The sequence below is a fragment of the Canis lupus genome, chromosome X (genome assembly GCF_011100685.1).
Source record: "Canis lupus familiaris isolate Mischka breed German Shepherd chromosome X, alternate assembly UU_Cfam_GSD_1.0, whole genome shotgun sequence".
NCBI lineage: Eukaryota > Metazoa > Chordata > Mammalia > Carnivora > Canidae > Canis > Canis lupus.
In genome coordinates, this window is record NC_049260.1 from 2,697,735 (window position 1) to 2,719,955 (window position 22,221).

The window sequence follows — 22,221 nt, forward strand, 5'->3', positions numbered from 1 at the left end:
AAAGGATAAAAATCATATGATCATTTCAATAGATGCAGGAGAAGTATTTGATAAAATTCAACAGCTTTTTGTGATAAAAACTCTCAACAAAATGGGTTTAGAGTGAACATATCTCAACATAATAAAGGCCAATTATGAAAAACTGACAGCTAACATCACACTCAATGGTGAAAGCAGAGTATTCCCCCTAAGATCAGGAATAAGACAAGGACGTCTATTCTCACCACTTTTATTGAACATACTCCTGAAAGTCCTAGCCACAGCAATCAGACAAGAAAAAAATAAAAGTCATCCAAAGGAAAAATGGATAAATATGGATTAGATGAGGTCAGAAAATATAAAGACTCAAGAAAAATAAAAGCATCAAAATATAAAAACATTAGTAATGTAAATGAGTCAAAAAACAGAATTTCTAAAAAAAATACCTAAAACAAAGTGATAAAACTAAAAAATGGATAAGGCGAGAAGTAAAGTGTATGAATGATAAATATAAAATTGATAAATATCTATGTATGAAAAGAATCATCAGTTACATATTTTGAGCAAAAGAAAATATTTTAATAAACTTATGGAATTAAATGTTAGTGTTTGGATTTCTAATCTCAACAAATCTAAGCAAAAGGAAAAGGTAAACAGCATTATGTGCAATAACATCAGCATGTACACAGATAAAGAAAGAAGGAAAATCTATGTAAATCTGTATTTTTCATCCCTAGAATATCTATGTAAAAAGTTTAAATCTGTGATCAAAAAATTCATAAAGTGCAAATGTGATCTAGTTGTTTATATTTAATGTTTTAAATTATGCAATTAGAAAATAATCATAAAGGATTGCCAAAATAAAAATACTAATCATTTACCAATAAAGAAACATTTCCCTAAATAATATTTTGGTTAATTTTAGTCCACTAAATTCAACTGAAAGTCAAAAATAAATAAATAAAAAGATTTGTATCTCATATTAAACGCTAAAATATGTGCCCGAATATGTGCTAAGTACAGATCATATAGCTGTAAATTCTATTAAAGGAAAATACTGAACATTAGGAACAATGTATTCCCTTAAGAAACTGCAGCGGAGCGCATAATAAGCAAATTGTGGGCAAGTGGTACTGTTTAGAGTAAAATTGGAAATTGTTAAATAGGAAATAATAAGTAGTAGCAATAATGTACAAGTGCAAAAAAGCTAGTTCTTTGAAAAGAACAGAGAAATAAACTATATTTGTAACAGTGATTTAGGGATAAAGAGGAGGGCACGGTGTGAAGTGTTAGGAATAAGAAGAAAGGATTAGCACAGATAAAGGAGAGTTTTGACCCAAATGCAGGCAGGGAATTAGAACTTCCAATTACACCCTAAAAGAGATTTTAAATGTTATTATACTGTTTTCCCTTGTAAAGACTTTTAGAATAAGACAGTATCAAAGGCAATTCCTTTTTTATTTTTAAGATTTCATTCATTTATTTTGGAGAGGCAACGTGAACAAGGAAAGAGGCAGAGGGAGAGGGAGAAGCAGACTCCTTGCTGAGCAGGGAACCCGACGACGCGGGACTGGATCTCAGGACCCGGGGATCATGACCTGAGCTGAAGGCAGACGCTCAACCACTGAGCCACCCACGGTGCTCCAAAGATCTTTAAATAAACAAAAATAAGCAAACAAAACCAGATGATTTTAATTCTCCTTACAGAGTCCCCGATTCCTTGAGTTAAATTATTGCCAAACCTAATAAAAACACAAGAATTACAGATCAATAATTAATCTACATGCCTGAACACATTTTAAGAACCCCCTCTCAACAATATGCCGACAAAACAATACACCTTGTCTAAGGAGAGGATATGACTGGAAATTAATGCTGGTTCATTTAAATAAACCATTATATCAACAAAACTCTGGAGGGGGGGGGTGGGGAAGGGAAACGCATACAATTATAACATTAGAAACTGATAAAGAAATTGATCAAATTAAGGTAAAATGTTAAAACTTTCTGTACAATTGAAGTGAGAAACTATACATCGGGAAAGGCTATAGCAACATCCATAGTGTAGAAACTTCCCTTTTTATTGTTCAATGCTGTTTCAGCAGTTCTGTGTGATTCCCTAATATAGGAAAAATGTCATAAATGTAGATAGGAAAAATGTCATAAATGTTAGAAAGATGGGGCACCTGGGTGGCTCAACGGTTGAGAGGCTGCTTTGGGATCAGGGCATGACCCCGGGGTTCTGGGATCGAGTCCCGCATGGGGCTTCCCACAGGGAGCCTGCTTTTCCCTCTGCCTGTGTCTCTCATGAATAAATAAATCTAAAAAAAAAAAATCTAAAAAAAAAGGATAAAAGATCACATTATTTTTACTTCAAATGTGTGTATAAATGGGTACACATATGCCTGTGTCTAAATTAATCTATTAGGGAGCGAGAATATGTCAAATGCAAGAGCTACAAGAAGTTGAATGCAAAATGGCATGTATTCACACCATCCGTGGAATCACCGAGTGCTTTCCTTTCTTTTTGTTTTTCTTTCTGAAATTGTGATTATAGGATAGCGTCCTCCATAAGCGAATACATATACACTTTCAACGCTCACTCGTCTCTAAAAAAGACAGCAGCAGAGGTGTTAATTGAGTTTGATTCTTCTGGAATAGGTTCAAGGAAGCGTTCTAGGGGAAACATTAAAGTTCAAAAGCTCAGGTAATAGGATGTGCAGTGCTTTCCCCCCACCCCACCCCCGTGGTTCAAAAAATGATGCAAAGAATTTTCACCAAATTCTCCCCGTTGTCAAGCTGTCCAACCGAGAGATGTCTGGAAGGACCCCAGCACGTGTTTCGTGAGAAAACCAGGTTTTCGATGCATCGGAATGTGCATGCAAAGCACCGCAACCGAGGGAAACTCCCACTGTGCCCTCTTCATGTCAGGGATTGGTGTGGGGGGCAGAGTCACAGCATCTGCAGCTCCCGGAGGGAAATCCCACTGTCCCTGGGGCAGGAGGAGGAACGTTATGCTCAGTAGGAAGTAGGGCTGCTCTTCCAACGCACCAGGATGGGGGTGGCTGAAAGCAACCGAGGTCTTTTCTCTTGTAGGAGACCAGAAGTCTGAGATCGAGATCCTGGTGGCCTTGCTTCCTCCAAGAGGAGTTGAGGGAGAAAGTGCCTCACGTCTCTCTCTCTCTCTGCTCCTCCGGGTTGCTGGCAATTTTTGTCGTGTCTTAGCTAGAGATGCGTCACTGCCATGCCTGCCCCCTGGCTCTCCATGGCTGTCGTCCATCTGTGGGTGTCTCTGTGCCCATCTCTCTTCTTATATGGACACCAGGCCCTCAATTAGGGCTCACCCAGTCCAGTAGGAGCTCATGTGAGCTTGAAGGTATCTGTCTGACCCTATTTCAAAATAAGGCAGGTTTGGAGGGTGATGGGGGCTTCAACACATCTTTTTAAGGAACAATTCAGCACACAGAACATAACAGAAGAGTAAATTAGGCTCAGACTCAAGTTGATGACTATTGAATTGGCCAGGAAACAATGGGATTGATCAGACTAGCGTTTATGGGCTGGAATGGATTATTTGAGGTGATCCAGCTGCAGATGGAATTGGAGGCCAAAAAAAAAAAGAAAAAAAAAAGATTCATATTTCTACCTGCAATATTGGGACGTTCAATGAACTGGTCACTCTACTTATTTTTGGAAGCTATGTTCATTTGAAAATTCTTTCTAGGTTCAAATAGGAAGAGTTCCTGAAGCTCAATGAGTTTGACTAGTGAGGACGATGAAATATAAAGAGAGAGAACTTCTTTCCCGACCTACCACGGTAGAAACCAGTGCAATTGTGGTCATTTCTCCTATAGTGTAGGGTTCTGGGCTGAGGGGATTAGGGATGAGGCCAGGTCATCTGCTCAGGTGCCTGTGACTTTTATTTCCCGTGCCCGCCTATGTTCCCTCTAGTCTTGCGTAACGTAGGATGTGAATGTCGCAAAATCTGGTGTTCCTGAATGATATTTCGATTTGCCTAATTAGCAGAAACATTTCACTCTTCTGCACATGCATGAGAACCTAACTAAAACCTCACGTCAGGAAACCAAAACGCATAAATACGCTCCTCAGTCAGGCCTGTTGCGTTAATTTTGAAGTCTCTACATGTTAAAAAGAGATACATATACTAGCAATCGAAATTTACTTTTTTAGAGGTGCCACGTTTACACAAACAGGTTTATTCTTCCTAAACAGGAGTGCAGGTGGGCGGGCGCACTGTTATCTGCAATTGCCTTTGCGTCGCTTCGTGGAAAGCCAACATATTGGAAGGAGATAATGTCGGATGAGGGATCCCCTTGAGCAAAACCAGAAAGGCCATCCTTCAAACAATGACTATCCATTTCCAAAGGAGATGAAAATTAGAGAAGGGTAACCGATAGGCCCCTCCAGAGTGTACGTCTCTGATGGAAGGATTACGTTGAGCTCAAGACAACTGGGAGGGGATCCCTGGGTGGCTCAGCAGTTTAGCGCCTGCCTTTGGCCCAGTGCGTGATCCTGGAGTCCCGGGATCGAGTCCCACTTCGGGCTCCCTGCATGGAGCCTGCTTCTCCCTCTGCCTGGGTCTCTGCCTCTGTGTGTGTGTCTGTCATGAATAAATAAATAAAATCTTAAAAAAAAAAAAAAAGACAACTGGGAGCTAGGCTCTCGAGAAAAGCTAAAAAAAAAAAAAAAAAAAAGCCTAAAACTAGGACATGAATCTGCACAGTTGTTCACCGCCTGCATCTCTACCTGGAAGGACAAAGGTGAATCCCTGGAGAGGACGTTAGACCCCGTAGGACAGAAATGGCACCAGAGGAATCCACATGAACATCACCAAGACCTTGTGTACCATCCACCTCCCTTACCACAGTGTGCTACCCTTGGAAACCCCAACCGGCTGTCTGTGCCCTGCTATGTCTACACAGGCTTATGGTTCTTTGCTAAAGATTCTTTTTTTTTAATTTTTAAATTTTTTTTTATTTTTTAAAGATTGTATTTATTTATTCATGAGAGACATACAGAGAGAGAGGGGCAGAGACCCAGGCAGAGGGAGAAGCAGGCTCCATGCGGGGAGCCCGACATGGGACTCGATCCCGGGACTCCAGGATCACGCCCTGGGCTGCGGCGGTACCAAACCGCTGAGCCACCCAGGCTGCCCTAAAGATTATTTATAAAGTGGCCACCTTCCCATCCAATTGGGTGTGTTCATCAAGATGCTGGTCTGAGTTAAAGATTTTTAAATATATTCCTCAGAAAATTCTACAGAGAATATCCGCAAATGGTCGTACATAGAAATTTAAAAAACAAAAACAAAACATTTATTTTTAAGAAACTTAGTACCTCCATACAATAGAAATGAATGAAAACCCTGCCACTTAAATTATAAAATGAATGGATATTTATTTTATCTTGAGTCATGTGATTATCAGACGAATGCTTTTAAGAACATTTTAATTGGGAGCATCATAGATCTGACAAGGAACTCCAAAATTCCATTGCTGGTCTCTTCTGGTGCTATCAGAAATTGTTCAAAGCCAGTCAGGGAGATTAATAAAAATGCACATTTCTTACTGGGGCTTTCCTAAACCAGCCATTTCCTGATATTCTTTATTATTATTATTTTTTATACCATCATTGAACTGCGACATGAACGTACTATAAGAGTCCTGGTAAAGGGCTCTCTATACTCACTTTGAGAGGATACAACATAAAAGGGTAAATTTACGTTTCTTCTCTTAGAATCATGAAGTTCCTTTCTTCATATTGAAACTCAAGACGAGGACATCTGTGACTCAGGGCATGAATCGGTGAAAAAGAATTCACTGGGGATCGCACCAACTGTTTGTGCTTGGTAATGTCTGTGGACAGGTGAATGCAAAACCCTTTGGCCGCATTAATTACTCACATTATCAAGAGAAAAAAAGAGTGTCTTGAAGAGCAAGAGAGTGACCTGAGCTGATTACATTCTGGTTCCCAACAGCCAATTAAACAAAGCAATCACGGTTGCAGATTGTGTTGATGCAGACCGACCTAAGTTGATACCTGGCAAAGTGACACCTGTCCTCAGTGACACAGACCAACCCCGTTTACAGGAGGCATTGACTGGCACTGGCCAGGGGAACATGAAAGGAGCCCTCCAAGAAACGGTCTGTTTAACCAACAAAAACCAAAAAACTCTACAAAAACCATCAGTAGGCATTACTGAATTTTGTCCAGATGACTCACAAAATGAGGACTGGTCCATCAACCTGTAAGACGGTGTCTCCACTCTTTGCTCCAACTACTGTTTTCCAATACGTAGACGTCTTTAAAAATAATTTTTTTAAAGATTTATTTTTATTTATTAATGATAGACATAGAGAGAGAGAGAGAGAGAGAGAGAGAGGCAGAGACACAGGAGGAGGGAGAAGCAGGCTCCATGCACCAGGAGCCCGACGCGGGACTCGATCTCGAGACTCCAGGATCGCGCCCTGGGCCAAAGGCAGGCGCCAAACCGCTGCGCCACCCGGGAATCCCCCTAAAATAATTTTTAAAAATTATCTAAAATCTACTGTGTGTCCGAAGGAATTAATGTCACGATCTTAAGTGACCTGTGTTATTATATGTTGACTATGTCTGTATGAGTGAGGGAAGGAAAGCTAGAAAACAAATAAAACACCTGTGAGCAATAAGGAAGCCACTACTAGTCACATGAACATCAAATATCTTAAATGGGAGACGTTAAAACTAATTTTAATTAAAAGAACAGTCGAAGAAGATGCCTACTGTCCGCACTATGATTTGATACGCCCTTTGAGATTGTAGCAAATAGAGGAAAACAAAGAAGAAACCCGTGGTGTGAACATTGTCAAGGAGGAGATCAAGTGGTTTTTTTATTTCCTGGTGACATGAGCATCTACATGGAAAATTCTGAGTAACTCTGTAAATAAAATGAATCTTAGAATTGATAGGAGAAGTAGGAAAATTAGCTGGGTACAAATAATCATCTTTTAAAAACCGTATTTTTCTAGCCCTGCAGTTAAAAGTGAAAATTGAAGAAATAGGAGTGATTTACTGCAAGGAAACAATAAGCCGTATTGAGAGTTATGAATAGGGCAGCCCGGGTGGCTCAGCGCCCACCTGCAGCCCAGGGCCTGATCCTGGAGTCCCAGGATCGAGTCCCACGTTGGGCTCCCTGCGTGGAGCCTGCTTCTCCCTCTGCCTGTGTCTCTGCCTCTCTGTCTCTCATGAATAAATAAATAAAATAAAAAAAAAAGAATTATGAATAGGATACGGAATAGGATAGGAATTGGATGGAAAACGTAAAGCTGAAAATTGTACGTGTGTGTGAATGACTCCATCCCATTCCAGTCCACGGGCATTCTTGTCTGCATGGGATTAAATGATTGTAAAATGCATTGAACAACAAATCCGGGGATCCCTGGGTGGCGCAGCAGTTTGGCGCCTGCCTTTGGTCCAGTGCGCGATCCTGGAGACCCGGGACCGAATCCCACGTCGGGCTCCTGGTGCATGGAGCCTGCTTCTCCCTCTGCCTGTGTCTCTGCCTCTCTCTCTCTCTCTGTGTGTGTGACTATCATAAATAATAAATAAATAAATAAATAAATAAATAAATAAATAAATAACGAACAACAAATCCGTACAAGCAGCCAAAATGTGGAAAGAGAATAATGGGCAACGGTATGTGGGACGGAAGGTGTGCCAGTCATGAAAGCGTACATCGTGGTCACCCTGTGGAGACCCACAGAGGATGTAGACAGACGTTTTTGTGGACTACACGATGGGAATAAGACCTCAGCGTGGAAATCTTCATCTTTCGGATCTTCGTGGAAATGCATCTGCTTCTCCGTGTTAGGTCCTGTTCCCTTGTTGACCGTCAGAACGCGGTACCCGTGAAGACCCCACTGACCACCACAGAGAGCACGGTGGCGATCAGGCCACAGCTTATCTTGCTCTGGGCGAAATGCTCAGGGCTCCAAGGGCACAGCCTGACTGCAGTCTTCCTTGGCACCTGGGCTAAGTGCTCTGCAGCAGCTAAAAACCCACCCAACCCTAGCTGTGGATCCTCCTGCAAGGATCCTTCAAGATACCAGCCATCGTTGCGCGTTTCAGTGATTCCTCTTACTGGAAGAACGAGTTCCATCGGAAAGAAGACTACATCGGTTCTATTCACTTTGGATTCCCAGTGGCTGGGTCAAAGAGGGCATGGCTTTCATTTGCTGAGTTCAAAACATAAAACGATGCGCTCATCGCAAAATCACGTCCATAATGGTTGAAGGTTCAGATATGTCTATGGACCTCGGTCCTCTTTGGCCTCCCAACCTAGGCCTTCCACCCGACATTAATGAGCTTCCCCAAGTCTAGGATGATTTCAGATAGAATCCAGACAACATCCCAGACTCCCTAGGACATCAGCTGTGGACAAGTAGACGTCGCAGTGGTTTGAGAAGTAAGAGACTTGGTGGCAGGGATATCGGGCTCTGGCTCTCCTTGGGAAGGCATTCAGTTGTCCCACAGTGGCCGGGTGTCCTTCTGGTGTTCCGCGTGACAAGGGTGCAGAACATTGCTTACGCTGCAGAAGCTCCCACTGGCTGTTGGATATGGTTCCAACTGTAGAACCTTCAAAATCAGGCTCCACGGAGAGTCTCCGAAGCTTCTCACAAGGAAACCCTTCTCTGCCTAAGCCAGTTGGCTTGAATTCCACTCATCACAGCCAAAGGGGGCAGCGTCCAGTTGCGGGGCTGCCGTAAGAACATGTAGTACACAGAGCGACTTAGACCACAATTTACTTTTGCGAGGTTCTGGAGGACGGATGTCCGAGACGAGAGTGTCCTCGTCCCGAGGACTCTAGCAGAGGATCTCTCCTAGCTTCTGGTAGTTCTTTAGTAGATGGTGGCATATTCCCAATCTTCATGTGTGCCTCCTTTGTGCAGGTTTCAGGGTCCAGATATCATGAAGGCGTGTGACGACTGGTGTGGAGAAGACACTTGCTAGTGCCACCAGCTCCTCCAGCCTTACCTCCTGTCTTAGATAATGAGGTCCGCCTTCTTTATGCAGGACTGTCCGCTGGTTTTCAATTCCACGACGGTCTAAGCGTCCACTCCTACCATGAGCAGTTGACACTCTCCTACCCGGTAGTTATCGACACAAACTTAACATCAAAGGACCTACACAGCGTTCTTCTAGCATAAGATTCTTCCAAAGAAACTTGCTAATCACAGGGCCGTTGCAGAGACATCCAAATACCCGTAAATCAACGAGCTCATAAAGTAGATTTTCAAGACTATTCTCCGAAGATGATTTCTCTAGGGGGAATGATGACACTCAGGGTCTATTGTTCCTGCCTCTTTGTGGTTTGTAGAGTGGCATCATGCAAATTGAGATATTCATAGGGTGGCTGAGTCAATGCATTTTGCAGTGTCCTAGATTCTGGCTGCAAGTACTCCTTTGGATGAAATCTCCAGTTACGGAGCACCCGTTGTGTATTCCAAAAATAATGCATTATTAAATGAGCTACCTAGTTGCCCTCCTAATGAACAAGCAGGCCAGCAAAACGAAGCCCATTTGAAATATATTACCTATGGCTCCAACGAGCATTACGAACACTTAGGCTTCTCGAATGGCCGTGTGGTTTTCAATCTGTAACACAAATTAGCTCCGTGCTGCGACCGTGCACGTCATGGGTCCCATCTCCAACGAGATCACTGTTTTCAGAGTCGCTAATATGCTTCATTAGTCTCTGTGCAACGAGGGGGCGTAAAGTCGGAACATGAGATTTGTTAAAGGTCTCTAGATGAAGCCCAACAAGACATAGAAAAGCCGGAAAACAAAGTGATTACGTGAGGCAATCTTTTAATTTCTATAGCTAGGAGCTAAAGGTGCCTATGAACACATTAAGAAGGGAAGACGCAAATGAGTCTTTCAGGATTTCTCAAGCGTGCGCTAATAAAAAGTTTATAGCAGCCTTACGGCACCATATACAGATATATTTTTGGCTTCACTCATGTTCCTCCATTTGCCATTGTCACCCAGTTGGCCCCTTCTTGCTCCCTTAAAAACGCTTCATTATTACGTGCACAGAAATGCTGCAGGCCGGGGCATCGGAAGAGCGTGTATTTAAAACTGGATTGTGTGATGGTTCAGCATTTCGATGCTGGTTGAAGTAATGAAGATGCAGAAAATAGCTTTCAGGGCTGTGGATACGTAGGCAGACTGACTTCACGGTTTAGGCCGATTGCAACGGCCGGATAACATAATGGGGACGCGGCACCATTCCTATAGAAGATCGGACGACTAGGATTTTTTTAATTTGTTTTTCATGGGATGGTCTGATTCCACGTTTCCAGAGCAGCTGCTTTATCTTCGTGAGAATTATGCAATCTTTTTCAGTCTTCTAATTGTATGATGGATTTTTGCCCCTATTTATGAACCTTTGCGTCACATTATAAACAGTATGGCCGTACACTATTTGCGTTCTAAAGCTCTAGTCAATCCACATATGATTTTTAACACTTCCTGGAAATTCTTTGAGATCACTGACTTGTGCTTTGGCTACAGCATATGCAATATATCTCTAAACATTTTTTAAATTTTAAAAAAATTTTGTATTTATTAATTTTTATTTTTTCTCTAAACATTTACATGCACTGCTGAGAAGGAATGTATTAGCACTACATCTGTGCTGTGCTCACAGTTAGGACATACAGAGGGTTATATTCAATAACTAATTATTTGTGCTTAGGGTTTTGACAGGACCAAGAAATATGTGTTTTTTAATGCCTTCATATTTCTAAAAACAACACATTATATAAATTATTTATAAAAATCAATATACTCTTTCCCATCAGGTCAAAGCAACCTACAAAAAAACACCACGAAACATATTTTATATTCAAAATAAATACACATAAAAGCGTGTGGGTTGACAAAGGGTAGCTACATTTGTGGTGAGCATGGCACAGCACAGAAATCTTGAGTCACTACATTGTAACCTGTAACCAATGTACAAAATTTTGTCAACTACACTAAAAAAAAATTAAATCTGATGATTTAAGTATATTTAGGATGGCATTCAGGTTAATACAGGGTCTTGAGAGGCAAGCTCCTGTATTGTGAGTAGGACTCTGGGAAGGTGCTGTGTGTGACCTCTAGGACCTCAGAGTGGCCTTCTTTCCATAGTCAGCAACGAGCTGGGGCTCTCAGTCCAACACCCACGGTCGAAAGAATTCTGACAATAACTTAAGTGGGCTTTCACCTAGATCCGCCCCACACAAGCTTTCACATGAGAATGCAGCTGGCTCACACTGTGGTTGTGGCCTTACAGAGAGCTCAGCTACTCAGGACCTGCACTCCTGACCCAGAGAGGCCATGAGCTGATAAATGGTTGTTGGTTTGAGTTGCTCAATGCGGGATGATTTCTTTTTCTTTTTCCTTTTCTTTTAAGATTTATTTATTTATTTATTCATGAGAATACACAGAGAGGAGAGAGAGAGAAAGAGAGGCAGAGGGAAAAGCAGGCTCCATGCAGAGAGCCTGACGTGGGACTTGATCCCGGGTCTCCAGGATCACGCCCTGGGCTGAAGGTGGTGCTAAACCGCTGGGCCACCCAGGCTGCCCTCTTTTCTTTTCTTTTTTTTTTTAATTGAAATTCAATTTGCCAACATATAGTATAACACCCACTTTTCATTGTGGGATGATTTCTAATGCAAATTAAAAACCCATAGTTCTGGTGCACCGCATTCTTGTGATAACTGACACATGGTGCCAGTGGCCTGCGAGGGAATCACATGTACATCATCACTGACCTTGTGTTTTATGAACTTAGTGCCATCACATTATTTGTTCTTTTTATATTCTGTTTTTATTTTATTTTATTTTATTATTTTATTTTTTTATATTCTGTTTTTAATTTGCTTTCCTGGTTTCAGGTGGGAGAGAGTTAACATGTTAAAACATGTTTGGGTATTTTTAAATATTTTATTACTTATTCATGAGAGACACAGAGTGAGGCAGAGACACAGGCAGAGGGTGAAGCAGGCTCCCCAAGGGAACCCCGAGGTGGGACTTGGTCCCAGGACCCCAGGGTCACACCCTGGGCCTAAGACAGAGAGTCAACCACTGAGCCATCCAGGCATCCCTAAAACACATTTTTGAAGATGGTGTCAACCATTGTTTCAGAATCATGCTGTTTTGTATACTTATTTATTGACAACACTACACTATTCAACTTGCTAAATATTGTTTTCTGCATGGGAGTTGCTTTCTTATCTCTTCATTCTTCAAGTTCAAATTTTGGGGGGTATTATTGCATCTTAACATCTTTTCTCTCTTTTTAAAAAAATATTGTATTTATTTATTCATGAGAGACACAGAGAGAGGCAGAGACACAAGCGGAGGGAGAAGCAGGCTCCCTGCAGAGACCCCAGTGAGGGACTTGATCCCAGGACCTCAGGATAATGCCCTGAGCCGAAGGCAGACGCTCAACAACTGAGCCACCCAGGTGCCTCTCAAATGTTTTACTTAATCAAACTGGTCTCTACATTCTTTAAGGTTATATATTCAACTTCCTTTTTATGGCAATTGATTGCACGGTACTCTCCACCTGAAACGCCCACATCCCCATGCTGAGTATTATTATAACATTTTTCTTCATTTTGCTTTTCTCATTATAATAATGAAAGAAGGGATTAACTCTATTTTTTTCCTATTATTACCATGCAGTGGCACAGTTTTTATCATCTTAACATTTACAATTTTTTTCCCTACATTTTCACCGGTTTTATAGGTGACTCCTAGAGAAAGAGAAAACTCAAATATTTCTCCAGTGGCAATGGAAATTCTGAAGGTTTTATTTTTAATATGTCTTCAATTCTTCCTCAAGCATCAGACCAGACATTCAACAAAATGAATCATTTCAGTATTTCAGAGAAAATTTTCAAAGAAACCAACTGGGAAGCTGCCAAATGGATCAACTGCTCTAATTTTCAGACTTGGACTTTTGAGAAAAAAAAATCTTTGTAATAAATAGATGGCTCAATAGCCTTTTAAATCATTAACCTCCCAGTCAGCTTCCAAGAAATATAAGACGTCTGAGCTGTCGCCATGTGTCATAGGATGTACTCTCCACTTTGACAGCAGACACCTCACCACTGCCCACATCCACAGGGGCTTCAGATCACATGGGAAAATCTATTACTATTACCTATCATGGCACCTTCCAGATGAACCCAGTTCTAGGACCTTGACCATGAAAAGCAATTAGTTGCGAATGTTTAAGGACTGTGTTTGAGCTGTGTTTTCCTGCTTCTCTGGGGTGCTTACCTCTGGGTTGGTTCAGCATCTGACTCTTGATTTTGGCTTGGGTCATGATCTCATGGTGGTGGGATCGAGCTCCAGGTGGGACTCCGTGCTCAGCACATTGTCTGCTTGAGAGTCTCTCCTTCTGGCCCTCCCTCTGATCTCTCTCTCTAAAATAAATAAATAAAATAAAATAATCTTATTTATTTATTTATTTATTTATTTATTTATTTATTTATTTATTTATGATAGACATAGAGGGAGCAGGAGAGAGGCAGAGACCACTCAGGGATCCCCAATAAATAAAATCTTAAAAAAAAAAAAATCCTTCCCAGAGTGCGTCATGCTGCAGGTAAGTGAGACATCCTTGTGCAACAGATCCATGGGACATTTATTTTGGGATTTAAGTTACACCTTTAAAAAATGTTCTTAACGAGTTATATGTACCAGTGCTCCAAAATGTGGAATATGCAATTAATTTATCATTTAATGAAGTACCAGGGAAAATTAATCTTTTTCAATAAAACTATTTTCTTCATGAGCTTTAAACATTATATATCTCTAGATGGTTCCCGTTTTGCATTAGCTGCATAAAAAAGTAAAAAAAAAAAAAAAAAAAAGAAAGGACCCGTGGGTAGCTCAGCGGTTTAGTGCCTGCCTTCGGCCCAGGGCGTGATCCTGGAGACCCGGGATTGAATCCCATATCAGACTCCTTGCATGGAGCCTGCTTCTCTCTGTCTGTGTCTCTGCTTCTCATCCTCTCTCTGTGTCTCGCATGAAGAAATAAATAAAAATCTTTTTAAAAAGTAAAAATAAAAATATTGGTATTTCATAATGCAAATTATTGCAGTGAAAGAATATTCTTTTTTAAAATTTGTATGTATTTTTAAAAGATTTTATTTATCTACTCATGAGAGACAGAGAGAGGGAGGCAGAGACATACACAGAGGGATCCTGATACAGGACTCAGTCTCAGGACCCAGGATCATGATCTGAGCCAAAGGCATATGCTCAACCACTAAGCCACCCAGGCATCTTTATTTATTTTTTTGAAAGGAGGCTCCATGCCGAGTGTGGAGCCCAAAACAGCGTTTGAGCTCATGACCCTGAGATCAAGACCTGAGCTGAGATCAAGAGTCAGACATAACCAACAGCCACCCAGGCACCCAAAAACAATATTCTTTATTCTATACTTGTTTTATTCTGATGCTGTAGTTGTGCTCTTTGGAAGCATGGCTAATGGTATAAACCAGATCCCTCTGGATCTCTCTGTAGAAAATGTATATTCTTACTCTACATGTATTACACAGTATATACTCTGTATAAAGACAGATTTCTGTATATTTATAGTACAGAGCAACTACAAATATAAATATGATAAAGGTATACATGTGTGAACATAAATATCTATGTGTATAACGTACATGCCTTTAATGTATGTAATACATACATATTTTATATACTGTATGCAATATCTACATTGTAATATATTCATATATGTATATAATGTGTATATATTGTATACAATTTAATTTTTATGTAAATGCATATATATAAAAAGAAATATATGTATTGTATACAGTATGTTATTGTATATATAATGTATATGTTATTGTATATAATGTATATGTAAATAAGTAAATGTATGTATATAAATAAATTTACACAGACGTGTGTATATGCTCATATGTGCGTCTAGGAAAAAACTGACGTGTGTTTACGTCTTGCTAGAGCTTTTGTTAAATTCAGTATTAGAGAATTCCCTCTTTTTCAATAATGGTTTTTGATGATTCAAATACCTTATCAATAATTGGGTATCTTACCAATACTGACCCATAAAAAAAAAACAAAAACTAATACTGACCCATTTACCAGGTGCTTTTTTTTTTCCACTCTTATTTTCCTTTTTATTTATCGGCCCAAACTCCCTGTAAAAACTGTAAATTCTTGGGACACAGTGAAGACAACCCCAACATGTGAATAACTACAAGCATTGCCCTCCATGTGGCTTCTCCATAGCAGGTGCACTACTAAGCACGCACAATTTGGCAGAAACAAAGAAAGCAAAAGATTGAGATGTGATGGGATTTACCACTAACGCACACAGACAGGACTCCAGAACATGAGTTGGACCTAGTAATATGTTTTCTTTTTTCCCAAATGGATTATTAGTCAGTTGAACGTATTCGCTCATTGACTACCAAGCATATGCCACTTTCCTGTATGTTTTAGAACAAAGACTTAGAAGGTAAGAATCATATGTTTCCACAAATGAAATGGAAATCAGCTCTGTTTTTAAAATAATTATAAAGGGAAAAATCTATTTTAATAGAATTGTATCTGGTTGCGTTGCTACACCTGTACTACTATCTGCCGCACGATTTACAACAGAACAAGTCAATAGAATTCTATGCTAGCTATAAACACTTCAAAGAATGTCCTTCATGCAATAAAGATGCAGCATTTTAATAGTGATGCTTTTATAATTGGAAGAGATGAAAGCAATGCATCTGCACTGAATATTCTGTTGGCGGTGGTGTTTCACGGTAAAATTTTAGGGTTATTCATCTTGACGGAGTACTAGGTTATTTCTTTCAAATCAAAGCCTCTCTATATAATCCTCTCTCATATCCAAGGATATTATTGATGGTTTTGCTCTTTGATGTCAATGATTGATAAATATCATGAGGCTGTTGCTGTTACCCAGAGTCCTCTGCAGAAGAAACTTTGAAGGCTAACCCTTTTCTTCTGATCATTACCCCAATACTGAGAGGAAGCAGCATCCCTAATACTCAATCCCTTGCATATTTTTGGAGGGATCATTTTGCAATGCACTGTTTTGGTAGATTCTACAAGCAACTCAGCACTGTAGGTCTAAAGGTTTTGTCTCAGGAGCTCAAATCTCAGTTGCAAACTCCTCATGGTTTTAAGACACCCCTCCTTATTCCAAATTCCACAGGTTCCAGGAAAGTCCCCTGGCCCCTTGGTTTAAATCCATGTTGACAACTGCAATTGAAATTCTGGGCACATACCAACTCCCTATGAGAGGCACTCTCGAAATGACATCACTCTTTTATGTGCCATATTCCCAAGTCTGTACATTTGCTTAGTACCCCATTCCCTGGCTGGAGTTGGACAGAGTCTTTATCCCTATCCTACATGGCTGGAGTCCTGAAAGTCCAATCCTCACCAGCACCTCAAGAGTCAGCACCTTCCCTCTACCAACGGCCCCAGTTGGAGACTGTGGTTTCCATTCTCCATCCTTCTCCATGACCACCAAGATTTCTATCTCCCCAACTGTGGAATGCATTCAGGGCACCCAGGGAGCTAGGTACATGTGCACATGTATATGCACATCATTCTCTGACATTCTTGTCCAATAGGTCTGGGGGGAAGCTCTGGGGTGAGTCTCCCTAACACGATCCAGCCGATCGTGAATGCAAGTCATCAATAGACCACACTCTGAGAATGGGTGGTACACAAAGCCAGCAGTCTCCACTCACTCCGTAACTCTGAACACCAACACTGACCAACATAACTGTAAAGTTCAGCATATTCCATAATCTTGATGAATGCCTCACTCCCTGGAAAGGAGGAATCCATTTTCATAGATAAGGTATCTCCAACTTATCGATTGTTCCTCATGTTCTTTTTTTTAATTTCTTTTTATTGGTGTTCAATTTGCCAACATATAGCATAACACCCAGTGCTCATCCCGTCAAGTGCCCCCCTCAGTGCCCGTCACCCAGTCACCCCAACCCCCTGCCCACCTCCCTTCCTCATGTTCTTCTTGACTGTAGTTTAAATAAGAGTTTTTGGTACCTCCCACTTCTTAGTAAAGCTTTTGTATCTTTGAAAGTACCCATCGTTTAGGATGAAAATGATTCTCATAATCTCACACATGGGTTATGTACAGAGAATAACTTGGATAGCCTTCTGAGGAAGTGGAAATATAATTCCTGAATATCTACAACATCCCTGGCTCTATGGCACCCTATTGGTGCCTTATTGTTCCAAACTACAGTTTAGGATGGCATGCTGTCTGTGGTCTCTTTTAGAAGGACAGGGAGTACGTCGAATGAAATGATATGACAGTCGTTACTTTCACAATATTGCACATTTCCCCCAACTTGGGCCAAAGACTAGTGAATTGAGGAGAGGGAACATCTACTCCTTCATGCACCGTTTACAGATGAAAAGGGTCAGATTCGATGGCAGTGCCACGTGGCCCATCCATGGTGCGATGACAGCGCTGATTCTGAGATCACTGGGCATCCGGTCCTCTAGGTGGACCTCATAACCAACACGCAGGCATGATGTGCTGAGTTGAGCCTCGAGGTCCGCAGGGGAAGGGACGTTCTCATCTTCCATCTGGCTGATGAGTTTGGGCTGCTGTAGACATTGCGTCCATGCTCCTGAGGAACTTCAGTTGCAGGACATGCGGTTCATATTTATCAGTCAACAGCAACCCACCCTTGACTCCCAGGAAGACCAGCACTGTAGCTACATGGAGAGAAATCTGGCTGCATCCAGCACGGAGATGATGCAATGCTTGGTACGCAAAGATTTACAGCTTTTACTCAAACCCTTCAGTGGAAATATTTATTCTACCTCCCCCGAAAATCAAACACTGAGAAAGTTAAAAAAATTTACAAGCCTCCAAATGCTCTCTGATATCCATATCTAAAAGCCAAACAGAAGCCAAAAATCATCACTTTTTCCTCAATAATGATTCTTTATATTAACTGTGTGGTGTTTGCAAGTTCAGCAGAATGCTAGCAATTAATTTTCTGAGACAGCAGTAGTACGTAGCCTTTTTGCTATTCGTGTATTAAAATTCCCTATCGTTGCAAAAAAAAAAAAAAAAAAACCCACAAAGAGAAGGTTGCTGTAGACTAGAGTTGGTTCCAGGAAGCCTAATTGAGGCTGATGGAAGCTGAGACAGACCTTAAAAAAGCCCTTCTTAATAATGTGACCATTTAAGTCGCTGATATTAATTCCTCATCACTCCTCTGAAGAATAATTAGTGATGAAATATTATGACATAAACAGGATATTTGTTTTGACCAAGACAGACTGTTCACCGCCATGCTGTTTTCTACTTCTCCCGACATAGACCCCGAATAACACCCCAGTGGAGGATTTTAGTAAAAGCACATCCCCCCCCGACCCAGATTCCTGGACGACTGTTTCCTCAAATGGTGTCTACATTTCTAAAATTCTGAAAGTGTATCTTTCAGGTGTATTGTTCCAAACAGCTCAGTCATTTAAGAAACTTAATCATGGTTCTGCTAATAATGAGCTAATCGCATTAGTTATCTTGATGGCAAACCCTTTGGGAATCAGAGTGGGAAAAAAAAAATCTTCTGAATTGCTTCTATGTTCCCAGGTAGAGTTTTGCATAATTTATTTCTCTAATAGCATTTCTATGCACTTATCATATATATTCACTGCAGATACATGTATATGTGTACTTAACATCTATATTGTAATAGCTATATGTTAACTTAAAATTTTTAAAATTTATTTAAATTCAGTTTAGTCAACATGTAGTGTATTTTTAGTTTCAGATGTAGAGTTCAGTGATTCATCAGTTGAATATAGCACCTGTGCTCATCACATCACGTGCCCTCCCTAATGCCCATGACCCAGTTACCCCACAGCCACCTCCCGTCTAACAACCCTCAGTTTCTTTCCTATGGTTAAGAGTCCCTTATGGTTTGTCTCCCTTCTGTATTTTTAAGGGCTTTTAATTTCTTTTTTTTTTTAAGATTTTATTTATTTATTCATGAGAGACACAGAGAGAGAGAGAGAGGCAGAGACACAGGAGGAGGGAGAAGCAGGCTCCATGCAGGGAGCCCGACATGGGACTTCAGGATCACGACCTGGGCTGAAGGCAGGTGCTAAACCATTGAGCCACCCAGGCATCCCTCTCCCTCTCTGTATTGATCTCATTTTATTTTTCCTTCCCTTCCCCTATGATCCTCGGTTTTGTTTCTTAAATTTCACATATGAGTGAAATCATACAGCATTTGTCTTTCTCTGACTGACTTATTTCTCTTAGCATAATACCCTCTAGTCCTATCCGTGTTGTTGCGAATGGCAAGATCTCATTTTCTGATGGCCAAGTAATATTCTATTGTGTGTGTCCATCACTTCTTTCTCCATCTGTTGATGGACATTTGGGCTCTTTCCATAGTTTGGCCATTGTGGAGATTGCTGCTATAAACAGTGGGGGTACAGGTGCTCTTTGAATCACTACGTCTGTATCTTTAGGGTAAATACCTAGTAGTGCAATTGCTAGTTTGTAGGGTAGCTCTATGTTTAACCTCTTGAGGAGCCTCCATACTGTTTTCCAGAGCGGCTACGCCACTTTGCATTCAACCAACAGTGCTGGAGGGTTCCTTTTTCTCCACATCCCCACCAACATTCATTGTTTCCTCTTTATTGTTGTTCAGTTTGGTCATTCTGACTGGTGTGAGATGATATATGGTAACTATTTCTAATCATTACCTGAGATTTCATGAAGACACTGAATTTCATGGAAGCACTGTCACGCTTTCCTCCAAAACGACACATTGAGCGTGTTTCTGCTTGTGATTCATATTAATGCTGAACCACCTCTGTTTCTAGATTCACGGCGATGGTTCAAGAAAAGTTACTTTTGGAAATGTTTATCTAAACATTTTGTCATTCAGATACAAGTTTCTTCTAAAATTCAGACATATGATCTCACATTCCTATGCTTTACATTCCCATAATTCCGTATTAACAAATAGTTATTGCTTTGATAAGCTTTAGTCTATGTCTCAGAACACCACACACTGGGTTGCTTATCAACAACAGACGTTTACTTATCATGGTTTTGGAGGCTGGACATCCAAGATCAAGTCCTTGGTAGATTTGATGTCTCATGAGACCCTGCTTCCTGGTTCGTATGTGACTGTTTTCTCATTGTGTCCTCACACAGTAGAAGGGATGAGGGAGCTCTCTGGGATCTCTTCTACAAGGGCACTCATTTCATTCATGAGGGCTTCATCCTCATGACCTAATCACCTCCTATGGGCCTCATCTCCCAATACCAATTGAGCCTGCAGGATTTTAATACATGAATTTCCACAGGATGCAAACATGGACTCTATAATACAGCTGTTTTTAAATTTCCACATGATTATGCTTCATTTAATAAAAAAGTGTTATTATGCTAGAACAAAAAACCCAACGAGAAACACTGCTGAGTAGTTTTGCAGAATGATTCGCAAGTTTTCTTTCAGATGACTTCTCACTTGCTAGTTTTCCTTCTTGACACTCAAAAATAACAACTGAAATACCACTCGTGAAGGGATAGTGCCAGAATTACGAATAACAGCAATACAGTAAATGGGTCATATTAGGCGGTAACAGGGAATGATATTAACTATTTGATAAACCAGAAGGCTCAACTAAATTCAGAAAAAAAAAAACACAGAAAGATCAATGAAGGTGTGTGTATGTAAAGACAATACTTGTAAAGTCAAAGGACAATGGTGTCAAATAGCTAAAATAATTATAATCTTATTTCAGAGAGAAAATTGCACACTTTCAAAGGAAACCTTTTTTCTAGAGTATTTAATCCAGAAGGACTGTTCAATGGCCATCAGGGTAACTGTTTAAGGGGGAATTATCACTAGATTATCTCTCCATGCAACAATATTTCAAATTAGCTCGTAAGAATAGACTGATCTCGGTTATATCAATGCCTGAGACCATACTCTGGTGTGGGTCACTGAGAACTTTCATAAAGACATCGATTATGAGCTGAGTTATACTTATGGATTCATTTATAAAGACTAAGCACTTCTAACTGCAAATCGCATTGAGAAGTCACCATTTTTGGTTGGCTCCCTTTTCACTCACCATCTTCCCAAGGGTGTTCAGTTCCTTGCACACGGGACCAGGTGGGTTGAGGAATCAGATGAGACTCACGAAGAACTGATTAGTTATTGACAGAGAAGGCAGCCAACCTCCAAATGAGCTTCTAGGGTGTTTGGGAACCAGCTTGTTGTGGAGTCCCTAAGTGACCGGTTGTTGCCAGGGCAACTGAGTATGATGTAATGCATTATGACAGCTTCAACTTCACTTGGTCAGAACCAATGGGAATCTGGGTTTGCCTCACTCCTCTGGCACTGAACAGGCCAAGGATTTCACTGTTGTTTATGGTTTTGTTCAGCCTGTGCTTGCACAAAATCAGGGTGACCTTTCCAATTGCACCTAAATTCGCTTCCTTTCTTAGGACTAGCAAACCTTCACACCTTTCTACCTTCCCATATTTTGGATTTCCTGCTTAAGATTATTAACCATTGATAGCTTTCTACCTTCCTATACATTGGATTTCCCATTTAGGCTTATCAAATATTGACACCTTTCTACCTTCCCATACATTGGATTTCCCATTTAGAGCAACAACGTGTTTCCCACCTTTCTTCCCAGTCCTTTCTTGAAACCTCTTGGTGAAGCCCGCATTATTGTTCCTGTTTGTATATGTGGTACTCTACCATTCCTGCTAAAGCGGTGTTAACTCTCATTGTTATAAATTAGGAAGGGAAAAAGGCAATCTTACTATTTAACAACAACAACAAAAAAAGATGAAATCCACCATCCCTATGGCTAAAATGCAGCAGCGTAAGATAATCCTATCAGAATATCCTCTTTGAGTTAGTGTTACTGTTCTTTTATTTTATCATGCTTACTTGAGGCAAATATTCTTTTAAGCCAGTAATTAACTATCAACCTGAAAGGTATCTACACTTGTCATCAGAGGAGATTCAATAGAGAAGTTGAGAAAGCAGTCATAAAACAAAGAGTAAAGGGCCACCTTTAGCTTCCACTCTGGGATCTTCATTACATTGGCTGCCCATTTTATAGATCTATATTCCAATTTTCGTATCCAAA

The 22,221-nt window shown here is 40.6% G+C and overlaps 1 long non-coding RNA gene across 1 annotated transcript in view; it reads right to left on the bottom strand.

The window, feature by feature from the left end:
- The window catches only part of LOC119878049, a 36,512-nt gene extending 15,154 nt beyond the window's left edge, over nt 1–21,358 (bottom strand). The window contains exons 1-2 of the long non-coding RNA XR_005386070.1: nt 21,187–21,358; nt 13,315–13,460 (exon numbers count right to left, since the gene is read on the bottom strand). This is a non-coding gene — a long non-coding RNA (uncharacterized LOC119878049). The remainder of the gene's footprint in view (nt 1–13,314; nt 13,461–21,186) is intronic.
- Nucleotides 21,359–22,221: the final 863 nt, after the last annotated feature.